We start from the raw sequence: 27198 nt of genomic DNA, 5'->3' as shown, positions 1-27198 counted from the left end.
TGCTGTTATTTCTATAATTCGCTTTTAAATTTCAGGAACTAGAAATTTTCAAGAATATGAATTTAACTACTGAATAAGAATTTTACAAGCATAACCTTTCCATGCCAACTTACAAATGATTGCCAAGTTAAACTTTTTCCTCCTGTCTTAACTTGTATACCTTAATTACTTCCAAATTTGGATGATTTCATTGAATGATAGAAAATTCTGCAATATTTGTGGAAGTTTATTCCTTAAATATAGATTTTTTATGTTTGTTCTTGGTGTTGTTGATACATTATGACATGTATGTAGCAAACACAGAACAGACAGCAAGGAAAACAGTACTACCTACATTTAAGGAAAGAGAAAAATTCCAGTTCTAAAAATGAAATATTATTTCTCTGGCAGTAAAGTAATAGATTTGGATGTTTTTCTCTTTAGCAGTGTGCAAACTACTCATTTTTTTAATATAAGGCTGACATTTATTTTTCTGGAAAAATTAAGTATCCCAAACATGTTCCTATTTTTTTCTTAAAATTGAAAAACTGCACATTACATAGAAAACAAAATAGTTAGTGTTAGTATTCAGTTTTGAGAGAACCTATTAATACTAAATTAAGAGCTATAAAATCCCTTTAAGTTTTGTTTAAAGTAGTAAGCATGGTTTCTATGTAATTTATTTTATTTCTTTTTATTCAAATTCTCTGTGATTTCACCTAGCTTTAAAACCATTTTAGTTTTTGTTTCTATTTTCCTCTCTCAATCTCTTGTGCAACCCTTGTCTCTTCTTCCCCTTCTGAAAAATTCTGCCTCAACTCTGCTAAGCAAGGCCAAGTACATGACTCCTGTGTCTCGAGGGAAGAGCCCACGATGATGGCACAGAGTGGGATGCTACAGCCCCGGAGAGGGAGAAGCATGTCCGTGTGCACGACTCTTCCCGGGTAGTGGTGAAGACTGAGTGGAATGAGAGACACAAGAAGGCATAAGGAACAACAAGAGAGTGCAGTGCGGGCAGAGCACTGGATGGGGACCTTTGATTGAGAATTGGGATTCCTAGGGGAACTGGCCAAATACAGGATGTAAAGTGAGGAAAGTATCTAAAAGATTAACGCTGTGTCAGAGCCTGAGAAAAATGGAAATGCTGTCCAAACTGGGGATAATGAAGGGCATACTGCAGTAGTAGTAAGCTTTGGAGCACGAAAGTCTAGGTTGGTATTTAATCCCAACAAGCAAAGAGGAGGAGCACCCTTCAGGTAGGGGGAATGTGGAGAAAGGTTAGATGCTGGAGTCCTACTGTCAGCTGAGAGAATTACATATTTGGAGTCCCTGCAGCAGATATGTCATCCGCAGGGAAGCTGAGAAAATAGAAAATGGGTTTACAGATAATTTCAGCATCTTTTTTCTCACTCTCAGAGAAGGTAGCTGAAAATATAGAAAGATAAAAGAGGTAGACCGAATTGCATATTGTTAGAACAGGCAGTTGGTGTTGGTGTTAGCACATACAGCTACATGACAGAGAATGAGCAGTACATGTGGGCTCACACATGAACAGACTGATTGAGTGGGGAAGCACTGCCCAATAGCAGCAAGCACCTCAACACGTTAACCTCAACTTCAAGTTAACTTTCTTCACCAAAAGGAACTAAAGGTCCTTAGGAAATGACAATGTTTAGGGCTGAAGTAGTAAAAATACAAAATAAACTTCAAATTCGTTTTTGTACCAGAAAGATAAGAAAATATTCAAGGGAGTCTATCAAAAGGATGCAGATGTGAGCTTCTAGGTGTTCCTACTGACAAATAGGAAGAAATTTAGCACAAGACAAACGATGGTACCCATGTATTATAATATGTTGAATAAGATGGCAAAGCATGAGTCCATAATAATATAAATACAGAAATTAATCAACAGAAAGTTTGATATGGAACAGCACATTTATATGGTCTTAAAGAATCTGCCAACAAAATATATATCAGCTGCAAAGGGAAAAGCAGAAATTCACAGTAAAAAAAAAAAAAAAATCCTGGCAGGCACTACTAAAATAAAGGACTAAAATGAATAGCATCAGAAATAAGATCAATACAAATTATGCACAACCTGAGAGTCTGCAATAAGAACACACATCATTTCCATTATATTGCTGCCAATGTTGCACCAAATGAAAATCTAATGAGAAAATACTGGACAAATCTATATGGAGGGCCATTTTACAAAATAATTGACCTATAATCATCAAAATTGTCCATAACACACAGGCAAAGACAGATCAAGGAACTGCTGAGGTTTGAAATTCTTTTATGGAGACATAACAACTAAACTCAACATAGGATTCTGAGTTGGATTTCTTATATTGAACATTATTGGGATAACTGAGTAGGGTCTGAACATCAAAAGCAGAATCGCAATCAGTATTAGCTCCCAGCTTTTTATTGCTAACTTTCATTTAAGTCAGAGGATGTTTTGTTTTGCCTAGTTTGGAGAGTAGAATGAGGAGACATGGGCAGGTAATGATGTGGTGCAGAGGGTTAAACCACTACTATAACACAGACATTTGACCCCAGACAGCCACTTGCTCCAGCTGCTCTACTTCCAACATGTTAATGGAAAAAGGAATGGAAGGTGCTTGGCTCCCTGCCTCCAACAGTTCCAGGCTCCTGGATTCAGCCTGGCACAGCCCCAGCCATTTCACGTATCCCTCACATTTTCTTTCTCTCACTCTCTCTTTAAAACATATGTATGTTTACATCTATTCATTTGTTTTATATATGTTTATATACAATATAAGCATATAGATTGGTTTTATATATACATACCTGTATTATTTATATGTGTGTATGCACACATGCATACATATATTATTTATATTTTAAAAGAACATACTTTGCGCATAAAAAATATCTAAAAGATATTGGGTGTGCCCTAGTCAGGCCACCAACTTACTTCCAAGTCACATGAGGAAAAAAAAATCTTTGTACTAGCATATTTTCTGCAAATTTGAGCTTATTTCAAAGTCAGGAAACGATTTGGAAATGTATGTCATGAATTGTACTGCAAGGGAAATATGCCTTTCATTGTAATGAGGATATTCTGAATAAGTTGCAAAACAATAATCTTTTGCTTCGGGTTGCCTTTTGATAAACATATCCTGAATCTACCCACTTCTCTTTCCAATCTCTGATATAGACAGCTCCAGTCTAATCCAGTACCCTCTCAGCTGCCTACTAGAAGGGTCTATTGCCACTGAACACAGGCTGGGTACCACCAGGTATGTCAACCTTGGATTTGCTCCTTCTACACCACAACTGAAGTCATCTTGACAAGGCATCAACTGAGTCTCACACTTCTCTGCTTAAAAAAAATTCCTATTGCTCTCACAACACAGAATGAAATCTTAACTTTTACTGGTGGCCCCTTCTCTGCTTCCCGCTCTCCCAAACTCTTCATTTCACTCACTATCTTCACCTTAGGGTGGTGTTGCCTGCTCTATTTACAACCTTCTCTTCTAACCTGTTGACCAGGGGTCACAGTCCAGAACCACCTCAAGAAGCTGACTTTTGAAATCACAGTACTCTTCCTGTTTCCATTACTACTCTCTGTGTTATTATATTATTTAAATTTTTGCCACGGAACTTGTGAACTGCTGAAATTATCTGTTTTATTCTTGCATTTGTTTCTTATCTACCTTCCCTGATTGAACAGAGACTTCATTTTCCAGCTCACTGCTATATTTCAATATCTGGAACTGAACTAAGTTTTCAGTGTAAATGAATTTGAAAAACTGAATGACAAAAGTATAGGATAAGAATATGAGCTCTGTTGGAGGGACTTCTGAAGCAGATAAACATTTCCCAACTCAGAAAAATAAAATTAAATTTGAAAAAGAATAAAATGAACAGATGAAAACTACAAAATTTCAAAGTGTGATAAAATCTAGAACTTAATGGGATACTTCTATTGATAAAAGGGTAGTGATTCAAGCTACTTTCTTGTAATATAGAAAAACACAATGTTAATAAACATTTGAGAGAATCAAGATTCTCTTTGTGGGTGAGGAGTGCTATGAACATAGAACAAGGGAGGATGGGTAAAAATGGTATCATTAGGAAACTTAAAATAATTTAAAAGAATGCTACACTTGAACTTCTTTTTCTACTTCTCTGAAAACAGATGACAGCCCTAAATATACACTTAGACGTTGTTAAAATTGTAAATGTTAGGTATTTCCTAATATAATAATAGTTTTAAGAAGATAAACAAACTGTGATAGCCCTTAGTCAGTGAATATACCAATGTCCAGATTTTGTTTTCTCAATTTTATCCCCCATTTAATGACAGAATACTGGACTTGTGACTGTTGCTGAAGGACTATGCTATTGTAATAATACAAGGAAAATAAATGAGGTGGAGGGGAAAGAAGACTGGGGAGGGAAAAAGGGGAGACAGAGAGGGGAATTCTTATACCTATAAAACTATATCATGGAAAATAATTTGAACAAAAAAATTTTTTAAAGAAGGCACCACATCCATGGTCTGGCCATGGAGTGCATGTGTCAAAGCTGAGCCTCCTCAGAGACTCAGACGGAATAGTAGACAGCATTCCCAGGTGCACATGGGAATATGGCAGTCCATCAGAACCTGCAGAGGGAACCTGGTACCACAACAGAAGACAGAGAACAGAATAAATAAATAATCTACCCCAGCCGTGTGTTGGCAGTGAAATCTAGGCAAACGGAGACTCTAAGGTGGATTATATCAGCCAGTATATTCTGGCCCTTGGAGCATGCCCCATGTAAGGGGTCCCTGGGTTGGAGTGTGAGGCTGGGTGGGACTTCTCCCTTTATTTCCCTCCTTACCCCAGATATACACACAAAAATGTGGAAACAATAGTCTTATACACTTTCCTGTAATCCTTGACTCTTTGTGCCCTAATCAACTATATAAAGATTATCAAAACAAAAGAATTAAAAAAGGGACCACAGTTCCTTGATGAAATGACTGATTCAGTGGTTGCCAAGATACAAAATCTTCATTAAGCAGAAAAGAAAATGAATGTCGAAACACTAGCAAATGTGTTTGAAATGAACACAGGAATTGTTTGGCCAAATTTGGTGTCATTTGGGCATCAAAGAGAAGAAAGGATACCATTACAACAGAGAGATGAGGTCAACAGACAATTGACATGATGTGTGCTTTTGAATGGGGAGTAATGAGGAATACACATCACCTTTGTAGTATCCTTAATAAGAAAATGTTTAATTGGAATCCAACCATGAAGAAATAGAAAAATCCAGATTGTATGCTCTATAAGAACACTAACATAGTTTCATCAAATGTATTAGTATAACAACAGAATAAAAATATGAGATGATTTTATTTTAAGGATTTATTATTTTTTATTGGAAAGGTACACATGCAAAAAGAAGGAGATACAGAAAGATCTTCCATCCATTGGGTACTCCACAAGTAGCCACAACAGCTGGAGCTCTTCCGGGTCTCCCACATGGGTGCAGGATCCCAGGGCTTTGGGCTGTCTTTGACCACCTTCCTAGGCCTCAAGCAGGAAGCTGGATGGGAAGTGGAGCAACCAGCACATGAACTGGTGCCCATATGAGATCCTGGCACATGCAAGGTGAGGACTTTAACCACTAGGCTACCATGCTGGGCCCGGGATGACTTTTGTACATTATAAATTGTAAGGTAATATCACAATCAAATGCATATCCAGTGTTTGATAGGATGCATTTATCCTCAAAGATACAGTTGGTATGAAACTTTCTTTCAGATTATTTTGCATAGATGCAGATATGTATATATGTAAACAGTCATGTCTTGCTGAACCACAGGAAAACATTCCAAGAAATGTGATGTTGGGTGATTCTAAGAGTCTGCAAACATCACAGATGTACGCTGACATAAAGATGACTACAGTCTTACCAAGGCAATATAAAATAACAAAATCACCTTCACATCTGTACTGTGTCATTAACTTAAGTCTTGCTGTGAAATAAATGAAATCTAATTTTCTTTTCAAATAAGCAGTTGGAGTAAAGGATGGCAACAACAAACAACTGCAGAGCAGAATCCTACTGCCCGAGTTCAAATCCAGGCTCTGAATCCCAGTTATGAGGTGTGCTTCTCTAGATTTTTCTCTCCTCCATGAAAAGAAGGTGTTGGGAACCTGTCTCCTAGAACTCTTTATGGAGGATCAGTAAGTGTGGAAACACACGTTAAGCTCACAGCACAGTAACTTGGCAGAAGTGCTTAGTAACTGTGAATCCTGCTGAGCATATGTGGAAGTGCGCCCCCTGAACCAGTCCATTGGATGCCCAAGGACCCCAGAACTCGCACACTTTGGTCAGACTGAGAGTGCTAGCAGGAAGCCGACTTCCTGCATGGAACTGTGGCAGCCTCACTGGCCAAGCATGACTAGGGATGGGCAGCGCCTCCCTGCGCCTCCTTCCTCATTAGTTGCTGGTAGCCGAGCATATCCCCTCCCTTAGTTAATTGGTTGGATCGTCTGAATCCATTCCTGAAAATATGCTTACTCCTTTGATGCTATGGTGATTGTTACTTCATTTCCTTGTTTGCTATATTTAGAGGGCTGCCTAGGTGGTTACCTAGGTGACCTGCCCAGTACGTCCATACTCTGTTGAGTTCAGTAAAATGTGCATTTCTTCATTCGACTTGCATCCCCTGTGTTCCGATCTTTGTTTGCGTAGTCGTTACACCTCAGTTCCTGGTCTCCTCAGAGGGATCATCCACAATCATGTACTAAAGCCATGAGAGCTGTTCATGGGATGAATGAGACTGCCATTTATCTGTTAACTCAATGGTTACAAAATCAGATATTGTTAAAATGGTTGGTCCTTCTCTGTTATATCATTTTTAGCAAAATCAATGAAACCAGCCTGGAATGTCTTTATTTCAGAATCCCTAGTTTTGTTTTCTGTTGCAATGGACAATTCTTTTTTCCAATTGTGGAAATGATGAAATGACAGAAATAATAAGGCATTTAGCCACATATGACTGATCCAAAATAATTACACAGGAAATGTGAAAGATGAAAGAAGTAGAAAACAAGTAAACTGAATCTGGAAGTCACATCACTGGGAGGCACACCCAAAAGTTCCACATGCTATGAGCCTCTAATTTATTTATTTATAAAGTGCCTGTATCAGCTGCCACTTCCACGTGCAGGCTAGATTTGGGGTTATCGTGGGCTTTTCCTGGTCCTCTGTCCTCTAACCTTACCTTCTAACGTTAGCATCACCTGCTTACTTCTTTATGGGTTCTGAGTAGTTAGTTCCTTTAAACTACTGAGGCAGAGCAACAGGCATGAGAAATTTGTGATTTAAGTGATGCCAAGAACATGCTGAAGCCAAGGACGACTCTGGTTCTGGCTGAGAGCTATCTGCATCAAAGCATCTTAGTAGATATTAGCATTCAAAAGGAGAGACTCCCAAAAGATTATCAAAGTTTTACACAATTAGTATAGTAAGTTGAATATTTGAACAGATTAGTCATCTGCCTTTTTTTTTTTTTTTGAGAAAAACAGGATAGTTAAGTGTGGGCAGGAAAAAAGGAGAAGATCAAATTCTGGAGTTTGAGATGTTTACCCAAAAGAAAGGTACTTTCTGTGGTTGAGCCAAAATGTGGCACTCTGAACTTGAAGCAGGCAGTACAGCAGGGTGGAAAGAACTGATGAAAAGACAGGATAAGGCAAGCAGCTTATTCTTTTTATCTTAGAGTTGGTTATACACGTTTTAATGGAGTATAAAGATGACTGGCAGGCTTCTCGCCTCTTGTTCAGATCTCACATGACATATTAATATATGTTTAAGCACACTGAGAGAAGACTAATCAAAAAAGAAAAATTAGTGATTGAGCTCTTCCTTCTGCCATTCTCCAAGTGTTCGTAATCTTTAGAGCTCCCTACCACCAAAACCTTCTGCCATTTCAAATGAGGAATAGACTTACCTTATAGAAATGCTGAAATCAACTTCAAATCATATAGACCCTAATACAAAGTGATCAAAGTTAGGAAAACAGAAAGCAGTTTTCGGGGAAAGAGCCAAAATCTTCCCTAAACAGAAGCACATGTGGCTGAGTCACATCCAGTGAATACCTTTTGCAGGTTTCACTCTGTGACTTTTAAATATTCAAGATGTCTGTTTTTTTTAGACATTGTTCTGTAACAAAAATTTTTTCAGTGTAGTATCATATCCTGGAATCGGCAGAAAAGAAGTTTTCACTTACTACCAAATAGTATTTTGAATATTTGAGTTGACTAATATTACGGAAACTAACTAAAATGGAAGGGAGCATCCTGTGGCAACATTTCCCGGACTACTGCTCGCCTCCTCAAACGTGATGAAGATATAGTAACAGAACTGCAGAACTGACCCAAGACAGCAAAACATGATTTATATTTAACTTCATTGCACTTGCAGGTAGAAAGGGAACAGCAAGACAGACCACTCAAGATCATAGACAAGCTTAAAACAAAGCTGAAGTAAATGACTGTCCAACACTTGATTTTGTGAAAGCATAAATCCCATAAGGGTAGGCAGTTAACCCAGCAATTGAGATGCCAGTTCGGTTGCCTGTGTTCCCAGTTCTGGCTCCTGAGTCCTGCTTTCTGCTAACGAGGGTCTTGAGAGCCAGCAGTACTGGCGGCTACATTGGGGTTCTTGTCACATATGTGGGAAACCTAGTTGAGCACCTAGATTCCAGCTTCAATTTGACCTAGGCCTATCCATTTCAGACATTTTGGGAGTGAATTAGCACAATGGAGCCCCTTCTCTCTCTCTTTTGCTCAAAAAATTTAATTTTATAAAACCATTAATCCTACAAAAGATTATTTATTACATAAAAATAATAATATTTTTTTTAAAAATACAGTAATACACCAGAATTTAAAACTATGGAAATGCAATGTGAGAATGGCACATAGTTAGAAAACATATATTTTGAATCAGGCAAAACTAAATCTGAATTCTAAGTCCTTCACCATAAGCTGCATAGCAAGTTACTTGCTATCTCTCAGCTTCAGTTTTCTTCAACTGTAAATACGCGTTGCACTACCTCATCCAAAAATGAAATCGATAACATACGTAAATCAGCGTGTAGAGTCTGAAAAAATACTACAAGAAATATAAAAAGATAAGCTTGTTTTGGGGCAAAAACATTAAATTCTGTCCACTTAAAAAATTTTTAAGAAATCATGGATGAACCCTGTGTGATCACGCAGTGAGCTAAGTTCTCATTTGCTATGCTGGCATGCCATCTCTGAGTTCAGTTTACATCCTGGATATTCCATTTCCAATCTAGTTTGCTGCAGATGTACTTGGGAAGGCAATGGGTGATGGACCAAGCCTTTGGGTTCTTGTCACCTTTGTAGAAATCCCAGATGCAGAGTCTGGCTCTTGGTTTCAGCCTGGGGCAGCCCTGAATATCGCAGCCATTGGGAAATGAAGCAGTGGACTGTAGGTCTCTCTCTTTCTGTCTTTTCCTTCTCACTTTCATTCTGCCTTTAAAATAAATACGGCTTTTTTAAAAAAAGTTCATGCAAAATGCATGCTATGAAAAAAAAACAATGGATTTCAAAAAAAAATTACGCTGTTGTGCTCAGATTTTGCAAGGCCCAGAAATCATCAGGAGTCTGAAGTTGAGATGCATAACGGTGCAAACAAATAAAGGTGGTTTATTCAGGCTAACCTAGGCTCCCAGCCGCCACCTCTGCCCAGCAGGACAGGGATCAAAAACAGCTGAATCAGCATCAGCAGAAAAAAAAAGGGCAGAAGAAGGGCCAGAGGGGAAAAAAAAAAGGGCTGAGGTTCAACAGTACAGGGTTTTTATATATTTCAGGCTAATTCCATATAATTATACAGTCATGATTGGTCAGTTTAACTGTTAACTTTTAAAAAGAACAAGTTGGCAGGCTTTTATTGGTGGGTTTGAGGCAAGCAACTTTCAAAAAGTACAAAACTGGTGGGCTATAGGGCAGTGGGTCTTATCTAGCACCAGGGACCTCCTTCCTGAGGAGTGCTCTGCCTGTGTGACCTGCCAGGTGTCCTGCTGGGTCTCACGTAGCCTGTCAAGCCTGGAGTTCACACAGCCCCCAGCCAAGCAAGCAAAGCAGAAGTCATTAAAGCAGAAAACACCTCGGTTCTTCAACACCAAACAAACTAATATTTAAATTCCATTTTCTGTGGACTTTTGCAAACTTCTCCATATAAGGAAGTAACAGGTAGTCATTCTCATTCCAAAGCCAGTTATTCCTGCCTGTCCCTCTGCTGCTGTCTGCTGCACTCAGTCTCACATTTCCATCCTGGAATGAAGTGAACAGACTCGTATGTGGAATTTCCACAGACCCTCTGTCTCTCAGCTTATTGCGATCACTCCCGTAACCTATTTGAGTGCCTCAATGACATACAGGAATTCAGAGCATAAAAAAGAGCGAAAGGTTTTGCTATTTAAAATGCTGGTGAATCTTCCATTCACCACAGGGTTAAAAGGAGAGAGCGATTATTCCTTGCAGCTTTGCTATTCTCTACACATTCTCTCACACTTGAGTTATGTCAAAAATTCAGGTTTTGTTATCAGAAATCAAAAACATTTTCGCGCAAATGTACTCCCTCCAGGAATCCCACTTCCTCCTCCTCCTCCGGGCAGAAAGAAGGTTTGTTGACTCGGCAGGAGTCCAGGAGGTTCCTTGGACTTGGACCTTTCTTCCCACCTCCACTTCCCTCCTACTCCAAATTGTGACTATATTTTGACCCTGTTTTTTCTGAAATTCTTCTGAAATGCCATAATCATTTCCTGTTCTGCTATTGCAATTTCCTCTGTTATATTCTTTCAACATCTTTGCTTATGAAATTGCCTTATCCACCCAGTTTTAGCCAGTGTAACTTCCCCAGGCAGGGGACTCCCATTATTTCTTTTGCATGTTATCTAAAGCCAACACAAAATCAGAAGCACCCTGGGTCTCGAAACGTTGGTTCTACAAAGGATTTCTTTGGTACATTTGCTATTTATTTGACTCATTCTTTCCATTTGTATTTGCTGTCACTCAATACAGATTGAACTTGGGAGATGGTTTTCCAGCAGACTTGCCTTGAGTACAAAATATTTATCCTATTCACAAAGGTTTGCACAGCTTTACATCTTGTCTTAAATATTTATGTACTCTGTTGGGGACAAAGTCTGGAAATTTCCAAATGTTCCTGTGAATTAAGTACCCCAAGACCTATTTCGATGAGATGATTTTCCCACTTTGTATTTGCTTAACTTCCTGCATGAAATCTAGCATCCTGTGTAAGAATGTATTGTCAGTGGATGGGATAGAAGACAGGAAACAAATTGACTTGTTAAATCTTCAGGCAGCATGCAAAGACTTCTTGTCTTAATTCTTCACCACAACACAAATCACCCTAAGCCCTCCAATCCACATTAATAAATCCAACTCTCCCATTTACTCCAATCCATACAATGCCTGCCTTTCCCTAGCCTTTGGAAACAATTATTTGTGTGCTTCTCATCAAGTTATCATACTCTGTCTTATCATAAAATGTTTTCTGCTCTGTCTTCTGGTTTAGTATCAGATTTTTCACGGATACCTTCAGTTTTATGTCTCTTTGTCTCCCAGAAGTCGCATTTTTGGACTTGGCATACTATAGTTCCTGCTAGTACAGTGATATGACTCTGTGGTTCATAAAGAAACCACACAGATATAGCCTGATGTCTTATAGATAGTGAATTTAAAGAACACAACTTCTGCCCACCAGCTCTCTTGAGTTGTTTGAATAACTGAGTCACCATGGTGTGTACAAAAGTAACTTTTCACTATATATGTGCAGAGAAATCCATGAAAATTCTTTGTTAAATGTCACTAAGTCATATCACATCTGTTATAAGGAGTACCCATCCTTGTGACTTCCTATTCGGGGGACCTATTTAAAACCCCTGTTTCATTATTTCCTGTCATTGCTATATTACTAAGCATAACAAACCTCTGTCAAGCAACATTTATGCAGAATCTGCATTGAGCCTTGTGTTCAGCTCCCTAAAAATAGCCACCTGTGCTTTTGTAACTCCCCAAGACCACTAAAGTGACTTGTATGGTGTGGATCTAACCCAAGTCCTATATCAGACCCTTCTAGACCATGTTCTGCACATTTTATTAAAGTCTACCATGCCTTCTCAAAAGATACCAATAGAAAACTGATTTTACTTGAAAACAGAACTATGTGGACTTGAACGTGTTTTCCCAGTGGTGTGACCTTCTTTTTCATAGGAAAGGGAAGGAACAGACTTATGCTGCATCAGATACTGCAGTCCCTGCTTCTTACACATTACCCCAGCTTCTTCTCACAGCGACTTTATAGGCTACACAGTTAACTTCCTTTTGTTTGCAACAAACGAAAGCTCAGGAAAAAAAATGGACACCCTAAGGTGCCTGGGCGGAGATTTCAGCTGATCCTAGTGCTCATGGTGCCTGCAGACACGCCCCTCCCAAAGAAAGTGCTTTCCTGTCCTTCTGGAAACTCCAGATAGAACAGAACAAGATAAACCAGTTCATCCTGAGTCTGAAGGGAGGGCAAAGCTATCGCCATCCCAAACTCAACAGAATCAATGTAGTAACACAATGCTGCTAGTGCAATGTGGAAAGTTGATTGTAAAACACAAATCAGCTAACAATTTTGTTTAAATAATTAATTTGAACATGAGGGCCACACTCACAATGATCACAGTCGCTTTTTTTAAAATGAGGGATCCACGAAGAATTTTAAATGATCATTGGACACATCTGCTCCGCTCCTGCAGACTCCATGTCCAGCGGATGGCAGCAGAAGAATCACAGCATCCCACATCATCACTCCCCTCCATCAGGCGTCCCCTCCATCAGGCGTCCCCTCTGACCTCATTTCAGAGAAAAAGCTAGAAGGCATGAGCATTTGTACATGACCTGCAGTCCTCGGGAAGTCTGTGAAGACACAGTTCAGGCTTCAGAGAGAATGCCTGACATCTCGAAGGGCTGAGATATGAGATCTGTTACATATGTTAGTCCACATAGCTGTCCAATACATTTACTTTGCATGTAAACTCTTCCATTTATAACTGATCTGCAGCCTATGGCACGGTTATTTTTGCTGCTGAGGCAGTGCTTTATACTGCTCTCCAAAATGTGAGATGATCATTACTACAATAATTTAGATTGAACAATTAATTAATTAAAATAATTTATTATACATAGATTCAACCAACAGGATTTGGCAAAATGCCTCTTTGCTATGTATCTACTATTACTAAATATACATTACATATTTAACACAAAATAGTTACATGTGTTTTTGTGAAACCAAGGTGTCCTGCATGACAGGCACAATAACAGTCCCCGAAGATGTCTACTTCTAAATATCCAGAACTTGCGAATATGTTAGGTGACATGGAAAAGGGAGATTATGGCTACAGGTAACATTAACATGGCTAATTAGCTGACCTGGAGATGGGGAGATTTCCCAGGTAGGCCCATGTAATCAAACAGACATCCACAAGTTAAAAGGAGGCAAGAGGGTCCCGGCACGGCTAAATCCTCACCTTGCATGCAGCGGTGTCCCATAAGGTTCATGTCTCAGCTGCTGCACTTCCCATCCAGCTCCCTGCTTGTGGCCTGGGAAATCAGTCAAGGACAGCCCAAAGCCTTGGGACCCTGCACCCACGTTGGAGACCCAAAAGAAGCTCCTGGCTCCTGGCTTTAGATTGGCTCAGCTCTGGCTATTGTGGCTACTTGGAGAGTGAATCAGCAGATGGAAGATTTTTCTGTTTGTCTCTCCCTCTCTCTGTAAATCTATCTTTCCAATAAAATAACTAAATCCTCCCCTCCCCCCTTTTTTAAGGAGGCAGAAGAGGTTAGGGAAATAAGAGGTGACACTTGTGGACTTGGAAGATGAAAGGCAGCCACAAGCTAGGGAACGTAGACAGCCCTTAAAATCCAGAAAAGTCAAGGGAATGAATTCTTCCTGGAAGTCCAGAAGGTCACATGGTCACCGCGAGACCCATTTCAGACTTCTGATTTCCAAAACTGGAGATAATAAACTTGTGTTGTGATAAGCCAACATAAGTTTGTAGTAGTTTTTTTTACAGCACCTATAGGAAACTAGCATACCCAATATTCTGAAACAAATGTTAATGTTAATGTTAAACCACAGTATGTAAGTGAAGGTAAATTGAATCATAAAAATAATTATATCTTATTGACAAAGACATGACTGATTCTCAAAGGAAGTTTTTTATAAGAACATTTAAAATAAAAATTAAGAGAAGTGAAAAAAATGAAATACATATATAAAATGTTGCTTGTTATTGAATGAAGGTGAAGACTCATTTGCCCTCTTATTAGTTTTCTGAATACTTTTTTAAAATCCCACAATATGGTAGGTGCTGTGATACAGAAGCAGGTAAAGCTGCCACTTGGGCAACCTGCATCCCCTATTTGGTTGCCAAGGATGGTAACTCCCCTGCACTCTTTTTTTTTTTTTTAAGATTTATAAAGAAAAGGAAAGACAGAGATGACCCATCTACTGGTTCACTCCCCAAGTGGCTGCAACAATCAGATCTGGATTAGTCCGAAGCCAGCAGCCAAGAGCTGGAGCTTCTTCTAGGTCGCTCACATGACTGTAGGGGCTAAAGACTTGAGCCATCTTCCATTACTTTCTCAGGCCATAAAGCAGGGAGCTGGATTAGAAGCAAAGTAGCTGAGACAAGAATCAGTATCCGTATGGGATGTCAGTCCCAGAGGTAGAGGACTGGCTTACTACACCAAAGTGTCAGTCCCCACAATGCCGTTGCCCTAGTGGAGGCAGCAAACTGGGCTGGACATGGCTACAGCATCCTATTGGCATGGGTGTGGACTGGATCTAGTGGGTACAAGACTAGACTAGGCTCCAATACCTGTTGGTGCTCACAAGAGCCAGAATGGGTATAGGACAGAATGGGCTAGGTCTCATCACTCACTGAACCACATGAGAGCTGGGTTTGGGGGCAGGTCAGGTGGGACTGGGCTGCAGTACTCAACAGTAAGATCTGGAATGGGTATAGGCCAGTCAGGCAAAGCCACTATACTTGCTGGAATAGGAGGTGAGCCGAATCAGGCTAGGTCAAGAACCCACCCATGTATACAAGATCTGCCACCAGAAGATGACCTGATAGAGGAACTTGGGGAACTCCTCTGTCAAGATGCAGTTCCTGCAATGAGTGTGAGACCAAGGCAGGGAGCAGCCCAAACCAGGTCAGGTTAAAGTATTTGCCAGCACCCAGTGGCAGATGTGAGAACCAGGGTAGGGGGTGCAGGCCAGGCCAGGTTGGACCACAACACCAGCCAATTCACATTAGGGCTAAAACTGGGCTGGACTGGATTAGGCAGTAGCATGAGCTGGAACTGGGGGCAGACCAAGCTCAGCCAGGCTGTAGCACCCACGAGTGAATGCCAAGGTAAAGCAAGCCATTCCAGACTGGGCCACAGCTCCCACAAACACATGTAAGAACCCTGGAGAGAGAGGTGTGAGTCCAGGACGTGGTCAGGGAGGGGGTTTCTCTGCTGGGCAACTGCTCCTGCTGGTAGACCTGAGAGCTGAGATTTGGGGAAGATCATGCTGGGCAGGACAACAACTCCCATTGGTCCACATGTGAGCAAGATTAGAGGGAGAACCAGGTTGGGCTAAGTGACCATAGGTACTGGCACATGCATGACCGGAGTGAGTGCAGGCTGATCAGGCTTTGCTGTAGCATCAGCAGGAAAGTGCTGGGAATGGGGAAAGTCCTGTCAGACTAGATCACAAACCATCTGGAAAGAGCAAGATGTGGGAGTGGACCTATTAGGGCAACTGTGGGCATTCCTCTGAAGCCCTGCAGCTCTCACTGGTAAGCATGAGAATCAAAGCTGGGATGGTCTGGCTGGATAGGCAGTAGCACCCTCCAGCGTGAGTGCGGGCTGGATAGTGGAGTAGGCTGCGCTGAACTAGGCTACAGCACCAATTGACGAGAGTCAAATGGGATCTGTGATGGACTGGACCAGTCTGCTGCACATACTGGCATGCACAAAAACCGGGGCTGTGAATGGGACTGGTGGGAATTATTGGAGGTTGCTCCGACTAGGCTATAGTTCCCGCTGATATGTTTAAAGGTCGAGTGTGTGGTGGGCAAGATTAGGGTCAGTTGTAACATCTCTTAGTTTGTGTAAGAGATGGGGCTGAGGACAGAACTAACCCAACTTGTACAAGCACAAGTATGTGTGTTGGCTGATGTGGGTGACAGACTGAGCCACACCCTGCACTGGTTGGCACACACAGGAGTCAGGTTGGGGTCACCTCTGCTGAGATTTCTTTGAGGACCCCGCCAATTTGATCACTGGACCTAAAACTCCAACCATGGAGAAAAACACAGGATCTGTGTTCTGACTGTGGAATGTACATGTCAGAACTGGGCCTGCTTGGTTGCTGAAGCCTGTGCAGTGGATGGCATGCCTAGATGCACATGGGGAACATGACAGATCATTGAATCCTGCAGAGAAGTTCTAGTACCAATGAGGGCAGAACAAAATAGACAACACTCCTGGCTGAGGCTTGACAACAAGTATCTGGATGAATGGAAACTCTAGGGTGGACTATGTCAGCCAATAGACCTTGGAAGGATTTCCTCAACCTTGCAGCGACAAAATCAACAGCACTTCAGAACTATCAAAACCACTTAAGCAGCATCTTTGGAACATATTGCACATTTGGGGATCCAAGGATGGTATCGAGTGGCTGTCCACTATCCCCAGGTACTGATGCAGTTAGGCTACTCTGAGTATCCCTCTCTCCTTTCTTTCCCCTCTTTCCCTTGATAAAGGAAAAAATGGGAGCAATTGTCTCATTTCCACCCATACCATGACCCTCCTTACCCCACATCGGTCCACATGGATATGCTTAATTGTGTAAACAACATCAAAAATAAAATAAATTTACATATTAAAAAATAAATCTTTAAATTTTTGTACTAAAATAGTTTTAGCTTAATTCCAATTTTTTAAAAACTGCAAGAAATTATCGCTTATCGTTTACACGCACACTTGATTTTACTTTCCCCTATATCGATTAGCAGCAATAATTCTCTGAAAAAGCCGAATATTATATTAAAAATCTGGAGTGAGTGCTGTGGCTTGGCACGTTAAGTCATTGTTAACATGCCTGCATCCCAGATGCACATACCAGAGATTGAGTTTTCCTCCCACTTCCAGTCCAGCTTCCTGCTGATACATAATCCTGGAGGCAACAGATGATGTCCTTGGATCCCTGCCACCTACACTGAAGATACACATTGAGTCCTGGCTTCTGGCTTAGGTCGGCCCAGCCCTGGGTGCTGCAGGCATTTGGAGTGTGAGCTGGTCTCTCTCTCTCTCTCTCGCTCGCTCGCTCGCTCTCTCTCTTTTCTATCTTTCTTTGGAACTCTGCATTTCAAATAAATACTATTAAATTGGAAGTTTGTACCAAAAGTCCCTGTGGGAACCTTATTCTCTGTCTTGACTTCAGTTATTCCATGTAAAGAGATGATACATTGTATGAATCTTGAACCATTATCATCACTTATTTGCCATAAACTAGTTTCTATTCTAGATTTGTAAATAACAATGTTATACTAAAAACCATGACATAAGTATTATTTTCCAATCATCAGAAAAGAGGCCAAAACACACACACACACACACACACACACACACACACACACACACACACACACATACTCCAGATGGAACTACACTGCCAAACACCCAAGCCTGAACCACGTACTCATCAGTAGGAGGTATGACCACTAGGGGAGTTTCCCAGGCTCCCCACTCAGGCCCTCTCAGACCCAGATCTCATATATACCAGCGGTGCTTGACCCTTACCTGACATGGCCTAGCCCCATCAGTCCTGGCGTTTGTATGAGCTGGTGTGGCTTGTCTCACCCCACACCCTGTTTTTGGGTGCTCATGCAGGTGCTGCATCCTAGACCTGCCCCATTTGTTCCCAGGCCCAATACCTGTGAGCATCAGTGTATTCCATAGTTACACCTAGCTCAGCCCATTACCATCTCAACTCTCAAGCTAACCAGCGAGGCTTGTAGTTCCATAGGGTTTGGCCCACATGTCCCCCACAGAATCCACCCCCAGACCTGGTTCTCTTGTGTGCTGGTTGGTGTTATGGCCCAGCCATAGCTTACATGTGCACTGGTATGTGGTGGTCAGTCATGTTCCACACTAACAAGCCCAACCCATGACTGTCATGTGGGCTGGTGCATCAGTCTGACCCATGAAGATCTTTAGGTCTCTCCACTCCAAACCACCAGGTCTCAGTCCCCTTGCTTATCTACAAGTATAGTGGCCCTGTTGTTGGGTGTTTCTCAGGATTCATTCCTTACCTACATGAACAGTGGTCTTATCCATGGATTCCCTAGGTAATAATTCCATACCCCCAAGACCCCAGAGCTCATCACCAGGCAGCCAATAGGCAGAGAGGCAGAGCCCACAAGCCCAAGCAGTAGATGGAGAACTAGGGTCCCCCCACCAACATGGTGGTGGTGAGCAGAGCCATTGTCCTGCACATGCCCAGAGCAGATCTGTCCTCAGCATTGTCTCTATAGACAGGGGAAGTTCTCAGATCTCAGCCTTGAACAAGGCCAGGACCCTCTCCACTCCTAGCAGTGGTAGATGGGGAGCTAGGATCCCCAGCACAGTTTCTCCCAACCTTAGCCACATGGCTAAGGTACCCAACTGCTGCTCAGACTTACCTGGACTATGTCTCAGCATTTCCTTTAAAAATATTCTACCCATTGCCCTGATCCTCACCTCTTATATTGTCTGTACATTTGTTTTGTTCTTTGCTTTCCATCTCTTCACTTTTGATGTCATTAATTGCTATGTGCATGATCAGTTGTGAATGAAAGAGAAAAAAACTTCGTAAGAATTATGGAAGAGAAAAGATGAAATTAAAAACAAAAGATCCCATCTATATTCAAGGCTGAATGTATCATATAAAAACAACATATAATTTCCAAGCCATGAAGAATGCAGTGGACAAGAAATAATGTTACAGATGATCGGAAATATGTCACAGCATCTCAGAAAATTCTTTCTAACATGACTTGTGAACTGTGTTTTATTAAAAATAAACCTTGAAATAAAGCAATCCATTAAAAAAAAAAACTCCCTCCCAAGTCTAGGAGAGAAAACCCAGAAACCCAGACTCTCCACTTCAAAATAGGCTGTATTATTAGCAAGGCTACAGTGAGAATTAGGCCCTGCAGTCAGAAGAGTAAACACGGGCATCTGAGTTCTGAGAAGCGGCCACTAGACTGGGACCTCTCACCAATTTGCTTGGCAAACTGGCGTATAAGACTGTTACGTCTCACATGTAGGAAGTGAGCAGATGGAGAGCAGATAGAGTGCTTGGGGTGTTATCAGACTGAAATCTCTTGTGTACCTGAATTCAGTGTCAGCGTCTACGAATGCCAGGCTTCACTCTGAGTCACATCAACTCATGACTCAGAAGAGCAGAGACGGAACAAGACACAAAGAAAGCATGGTCTGGGAGAGCAGAGTAAATAAAAGCATGAACCATAGGCAGCCAGAGGCAGCCAACTCTCTTGTGAGAACTGTGAATCCAAAAGGGGAAGATGAATCTACATCTTTTAATGACTAGACTTTTTTCTCATCTCAGGAGAACAGTGTGGGGGACTGAACATTGCCCTGATCCACACCATTGCTCAAAGTGCCTGGTATTTATCTTTCATCCTTTCATCTTCAACAAGAATTGGTATTGGTTTTGCTGAGCAGTTGATGGTAAAGCATACTGTGAAGTGGGTTACAGCATCTGTTGGTCCATAGTGATTCAACATGGATCTCAGATTGAAGCTCCCTTTGAGAAGAATGAGTAGTGATGCTTTTAGAAGTTAATGATTTGACATTGGTTCCTACATAACTTGAACTGAACTCACTGAAAATCCCTCACCTCAGATAACTAGCAAATATCACTCGCATTAACTCTAGTCCCTAACCACATTTCCTCACTTACCATGAGTAGATCCGTGCGATCAAAAAAGAAAAAAAAAATGCTTTCGCAACATTGGAACCTTTTATTCCTCTTTACTACATGGTCAGAATTATAATCAATAAATGTTAAGAATGAAAATCATAATTTCCATTCTGGCATGCAATAGCAATTCTCTTTCAGTAAAAGAGTAGGTTTGTCTGTCTCAGTATCAGTGAGCAGTAAGGTCTATGAGCCTGCTGGAGCAAGACCATAATTAAAGTCATCTTTTGCAGAGTGCATAACTTATACCTTGGGTGCACAAAAAAAAAGCCATTGGTATAATCACATAATGCCTGAACCTTCTGGGAAAAGCAGAAAGAGGTACCAAGTATTTTAGAAAATCCAGTGTTCTCTGTGTCAATAGCATGTGGCATGATTCATCCAATAATCTCAAAACATGCAATAAAATTTTATATCCTGATTTTTCTGGCTCTGCAAACACAGCCAACCACATAAATGGAAGAATGTCAATAGGACACAGCAAAGATTGAGTTGGAAAGTGGTGAGATGGCCACTTATCTAGTCAGGCAACACCAGTGTCAGCATTTAACCAAGAGTTTAAAATTTAACTGGAAACTAGCAACACACTTTAAGAATTAGTTTTTATCATTCTTGCCCTTAAAATTGATCTTTTTATGGCAACTTGATACACTTAACACAAAGTTCCTAAATATTTCATGCGTTTCTCGTGGCATTTCCTACTCAGAAAAAGAAGGTAATTGAATGTTAATTAATGTGAAATGCTAATGACCCATGATGCGGTATCACCATTCTGAGTTTCTGTTTGATTAATGGAGATAGGCAATGAATGTGACTTCTCTAATTTTTATTTGAGTGTTACGGAATAACACAAGTTGTTAATCTAATTTCTTCTTTAGAACTTTTTGTCTAGACATGTCACCCTTAAATGATATGTGACAAAAGTATTCTTGGCCACTATTTCAAGATCAAATGCCATTGAGAATAGAAAGATCCTGTTTGGGTAATGAACTGGCTACAGTTGTTAAAGTCTTTTAAGACTTTCTAGTTGCAAGCTGCATTGTTTTGAGCAGTAATTGCTTTATAAGAGATGCAGTAATGTTTGCTTAACTTTTTTTTCACTGCCATGCCTCATTTTTTCAAAATTGAGAATGGAAGATTTGAGGCAGTTATGTCTGAAGAAAGAGAGAGAAGAAAAGGGAAGGGAAGAGAAGGAAAGGGCAGTTGGGGAGGGGAAAGGGGGGAACCGGAGGGGAGGGAATCAGCCAGCAGGTACTGTGACTCTATCTTCTACTACTCTTTACTATTACTTTCATTTTTAGAGTCTGAGCCAATCCTGGTTGGAGGTGGAAGCTGGGGAGTGGGGGTGTTGCTAAAGTGAGTGTTATGGATCCCCAGGGATGCAAACTAGGGATTCAATTGTTGCTTGTGACACTGACATTCCATATCGGATGGCTAGTTCAAGTCTCCACTGTTCCATTTCTGATCCAATTCCTTGTTGATTCACTTTAAAAGGAAGGAGCAGGTAACGCAAATACCTTGGAACCTGTCGCACATGTGAGAGTCTCATGATGAGCTCCTGGGTTCTGGCTTCAATGTGGTATGGAACTGGCTATTTTGGGTATTTGGGAAGTGAAGCAGCAGATGGAAACACTCTCACTCTCTCTCTACCTGTTGTTCTGCCCTTCAAATAAACACATGGTTTTTAAAAATTCTTCAATAGTTGATTGAATGACTATGTGAGCAGATGGATCAATGGATTGATCCATGGACAGATGGGTGTATGGCTAGATGGATGGAAAAAATGATATTTTCAATGTTATCTGGAATTAATGCTGGCCTCAAAATATAGAAAGGAGGAGTTTAATAAAGTAGCTATGCATTTCTTCAACATTCTGTTTCTTGTATTCTCTGAAGTAAGAAGAAAACCAGTAAATGGATCAAAAATAAGAATAATTGGAGAGCAATAAAACTATAGAAATGGCTCCCCCTAGACCCATGCTCTGCAGTGAGTAGCTCCCATAAGGGCTCTCTGCCCACGGGGCACAAAGAGCCCAGCCCCATGCTCTTGGAAGCCTGGAACTGTGGGTTTGTCGGGGCACAGGAGGATGATACTGGCAGGACCCTGGGAAGACCTGGGGCTTTGCATCCGGGTAGATGGTGTGACCCTGAGGATCTCCACACACACATGGTCTCTAGATTGATTAGGGTGATGGGTAAGGATATGTGTGCGAGGGAAGAACACTGAGGGAATATGTTTCAGGCAAAGAGTGAATTCTGAGGGACTCCCATTGACAAAGCCTCTGTACTTGCAGGTAAGAGAGGGGAATGACACTAAGTAGTTTAGAGGAGGGCAGTTGCAAAACTTTTATGAGTCAGACAGATGCACCAGCCCATGTGGGAGATCTCAGCTGGGCCAGTTAGCTTGGTTCACAGCTGACCACCACCCAGCGGCCACACTAAAGCTAAAATTTGGGTCCTGCCTGGCAGGGCTGGATCACAGTATCCATGAGTGAGAGCTGAAACAGGGGACAGGTATGTTGGGCTAGGTCATGACATTAACCAGCACACAAGAGAGCTAGGTGTGGGGGCAGATTCTGTGGGGATATGTGGGCCCGCTCCTGTGGAACTGCAATCTCCGCTAGTCAGTTTAAGAGCTAGGGATAGTAACGGGTTGAACTAGGCATGACCATGAAACCCTTTAACACTCATAGGTACAGGGGTTGGGAACAAGCTAGGCAGGTTTGACTGCAGCACCCACAGGTGCACCAAAGAATAGGGTGTGGACCAGGCCAGGCCACAACATCCACCAGCTCCTACAAGGACCGGAATAGAAGAGGCAGGCTAAGCTAGGTAAGGACCTATCACCCACCAGCACATGTGAGATCTGGGCCTGGGAATGGAATTGGTGGAGGAACTTAGGAAATTTCCCACTGGGTTGTAGCCCCTACTGGAGAACATGTGGTTCAGGCATGGGTGTTGCTCAGACCAGTCAAGGTAGCTCCACCCCTCAGCAAGTGTGTGGGTTGAATCTGGAGGGGGGCAGACCAGGCAGGGACAGGCTAACCTTACCTCACTGGCAGGTGTAGAGTCAGGCTGGAGTGCGGGTCATGTAAGGCTAGACTATAATACCTATAAGTTTGCATGAACCAGGGATGGGAGCAGACAGAGCAGGGCCAAGATGTAGCACCAGCTAGTGACAGATGGGACTATGGGACAATGAGGCCAGAACACATGAGGTTACAGTATCCAATGATAAAGGTAAAGCAGGCAATGAGCTATGGCAAGTTAGGTCAGAGCAACCACTGGCACACACGATCTGTAGCTGGAATCAGACCTGGTTGGGAAGCTAAGGGGATGCCTCTGCAGGGTTGTGGTTCCCACTAATAAGCACAAGAGCTGGAATTGAGGCACTGATCTGAGTTGGACATGACTGCAGCATTTCTCAACATGAATATATGGACTGGGTCTGGGTGTGCCAGACTGGGCTAGACTCCAGCACCCACTGGTGCTTGGGAAAGTCAGGGTAGGTGCAGGGTGGCTGGTTTAGTCTCTGCCCCCTGCTGAACCACACAAAAGCTGTGTCTGGACATGGACCAAGTGAGGCTGAGCTATAGCAAACAACAGGACCAGAATGTGTGTGAGCCTGTTGGACAAAGCCATTCTTCCTGCTAGGACAGGAGGTAGACTAAGTCAGGATGGGCATAAGACCCACCAGTGTGCACAAGACCTACCACTGAGAAGATACCTGACAGAGGAGCTTGAGGAACCCCTCTTTTAAGACACCGTACCTCCAGGTGAGTGCAAGAACCAAGATAGGGAGCAAGCCAGACCAGGCCAAGTTACTGTACCCACCAGCATACATGTGTGTCAGGTCTGGGGGTGAGCCAGGGTGGGTCAGTCAATAGCATTCCCTAGCAGATCCAAAACCAGGTCAGAGTGCAGGACAGATTGGGCAACAACACCAGCCAGTTCACCCATTTCACCTTAAGGCCAGGACTGAAGACTGCCTGATTTGGGCTAGGCCATAACATCTACCAGTGTGAGCTGGAACTTCAGGTAGGTGAGTTCAGACCAGGCTACAGCACCCACCAGCAAATTGCCTGGGTGAAGTGGACCATGCCAGACTGAGCCACAGCACTCACCAGCATATGTGAGACCCATCCACGTAGGGAGATGGGGATGTGAGCCCAGTAGGGAAGTTTCCGGGGCGAAGGGGGGGTGCTCCCCTACTGGGCCACTGCTCCCACTAGTGAACATGAGAGCTGGGAATGGGAGTAGGTCAGTCTGCACAGGGATACAATGCCTATTGACCTGCATGTGAGCTGTGTTAGCAGGAGAGTCAGGCTGGACTAACTGTTCCCTCTGGTGCAATGCATAAGCCAGAATGGGTGTGGGCTAGTTGGGTTTTGCCACAGTATCAGCTGGCAGGCACTGGAGCTGGGAGCAAATCCTGCCAAGCTAGACTACAGAACCTCTTGAAGAGTGTGAGTGGGCCCAGCAGGGAAATTCTCAGCGCTTCTCTGATGCGATGCAACTCTCACTGATGAGCATGAGAACTGTGACTGGGGGAGGGCCTGGCTAGATAGACTTGACTGTGGGCTAGGCAATGGGATTGGTTGGTTTGAGCTAGGCTTCAAAGCCCATTGATGTGCATGGGATGAATGGGATGTGAAACAGACTGGACCAGTCTACTCCTCATACTGGTAAGCAGAGGAATCAGGGCTGGAGATGGACCTGGTAGGGGTTATTTGCAGTCATTCTGGCTAGGTTGCAGCTCCCACTGGTGTACATGAGGGCCAACCATGTGGTGGACAGGATCAGGCTGGGCTGCAGCACTCATCAACTGGCATGGGAGACAGGCCTGGAGACAGAACTGGCACAGCAATTGCCACTACCAGTGTGTGCATAAGCTGATGTAGGTGATAGACAGAGCCGGACCCTGTACTGGCAAGCACACACAAGAATCAGGTCTGGGATCACCTCAGAAGATAACTCTTTGGGGATTCCCTCTACTAAACTGTTGGACTCATATCTCCAACCGTGGAGAGAATTGCAGGACCTGTGCTCTGACCATGGAGTGCATATGGTCTCCTCAGTGGCTTAGACAGAGCAGTGGATGGCACGCTCAAATGCACATGGCAGATATGGCAGTCCACTGGAGCCTGCAAAGGACATCTGGTATCATAACAGAGGAAGGAGAGAAGAACAAATTTATCAACCACCCCAGCCAAGCATTGGCAGCAAATATCTGAGTGAATGGAGACTCTAAGGTGGACTATGTCAGCCAATGTGCTTTGGAAAGATTTCCTCATCCTTGAAATGGCAAGACTGACAACATTTCAGAACTGTCGAAACCACCTAAGCAGCACCGTTGGAGCATGCTCCACACTGAGGACCCTGGGATGAGACTGGGTAGCCGTTCCACATCCCTGGGTACTGAGGTGATTGGGAGGCTAGATGTGCCTTCTCCCCTTCTCTACCCGCTTCCTCCAGACACAGGAAGAAGAAAAAAGAAAATATGGAAACAATTGTCTCACTTTTTCCTAGCCCTTGACCCTTCCCACCCTAATCAGCTATGTAAATGTCATCCAAACAAAACAAAACACTGCAGTCATGATGCCCAGTAAAGGGTACAAGGTTTGGGAATACTGGTCTCCAGCTTCCTATCTCTACCAAAAACATGATGTAAAGTTTGATTGCTCTACACTCGTATTTACTAGACAATGTTTGATGAATTTGAAAAGCAGTCAAGGACCTTCTCAATGCTATTTGCTATTTGAATTTCTCTACTAAATCTGAGGACTGTTCAGATTGCATAGGTCTTCTGTTAGGGTATGATCAATGTCAATACACCCCGTCAGAGCCAAAATTAACATTTGGAATGTCAAAGAAAATATCATAGGCAGCTTACATTCGTACCATAGAAATTAAAGAGTCTTTTACAGCCTTGAGGATTTTTAATCACATATTTTGCACTTGTAATAAATTTTTCTGTGGGAAGAGACAGAAAATGTAGAAAAATGCAGAAAATGAATTAATAGATTTCCTGTCAGAGTTGAGGAAGATAATGTTAGTGGTGTCAAAATTCATCTTAATTCTCTTTCCGTTGGGAACATGGTTTCTAGCTTTTGGCAGTTATGTGTGTGTTGAGGCTTGGAGGCAATGGTTCTGAGACTGGGCTCTGGCCACTGCTATGTAGGTAGAGGTGATATGACTCAACTCTGCATTATAACTCTAATATCTCCTCTCCACCTGCATCAAGAATGCACAAAATAACTCAACCTCTGAAACATGGAAGGAACCTGTGTTCTCAAACAATTGCAAGAAAAGGGGTCATATTCCAAGATGTAAGCTGTAAGCAGGGCACTGGATTGGAAGTGGAACAGCTGTGACACGAACCAGCACTCCTATGGGCTTCCAGCACCACAGGCAGAGGCTTAGCCTATTATGTTACGAAGCCAACGCCAATTACTAGATTCTTAGGAAATGCAGCAGTGGATTCATTGTATAGTCAAACTTCAAGACATGAAAGGCAGAATATTCCAGGATAGGAGTTATTTAATAGTGTAAGCTGTTCAGAATCCATTAGAATAACCTTGAAAGCCTGGAGGCAATATCAGGACAGGGCTCTGAGGAGAACATTGCAGCCTACCGTTTAGACATGAAGGCAAAAACCGTTATAAATGGAACACTAGATGTACATGCTGGCATAAAGGACGGGATACATGTTCTCAGAGCTGTGTATGATGGTGTACAAGTTAGCACTGAAAAAAAGCAGCAGCCTGGGAAAGGTCAGGTGCATTAGTTTGAGGAGTCTGGAAAATTCCCTGCAACCAACAGAAGAGAGAAGTGGCAGAAGAGCCATTAAGCAGAAGAGAGAAGCAGGAATAACTGAGATGACTTCATACTATGCTGAAGCCACATTACAGGTTTTGTCATATTTTATTACAAAGACAACTCCAGAAATGTAACAATAAGATAGGAAAGGTACACACTTGCAAGAGATATTACATTAAACTTGAGGGTCAGAAATAGGTTGCTCAAAGATGCTAAGATATAAACATGTGTCTTCTTGGCTTCAAAGCCTATGATTGTGCTCTGTTGTTTTTTTATCCTGTGGAGATA

Source organism: Ochotona curzoniae, unplaced genomic scaffold, assembly GCF_017591425.1.
Source record: "Ochotona curzoniae isolate NIBS_2020 unplaced genomic scaffold, NIBS_Ocur_1.0 contig_4514, whole genome shotgun sequence".
NCBI lineage: Eukaryota > Metazoa > Chordata > Mammalia > Lagomorpha > Ochotonidae > Ochotona > Ochotona curzoniae.
This window is presented reverse-complemented; position numbering follows the sequence as displayed.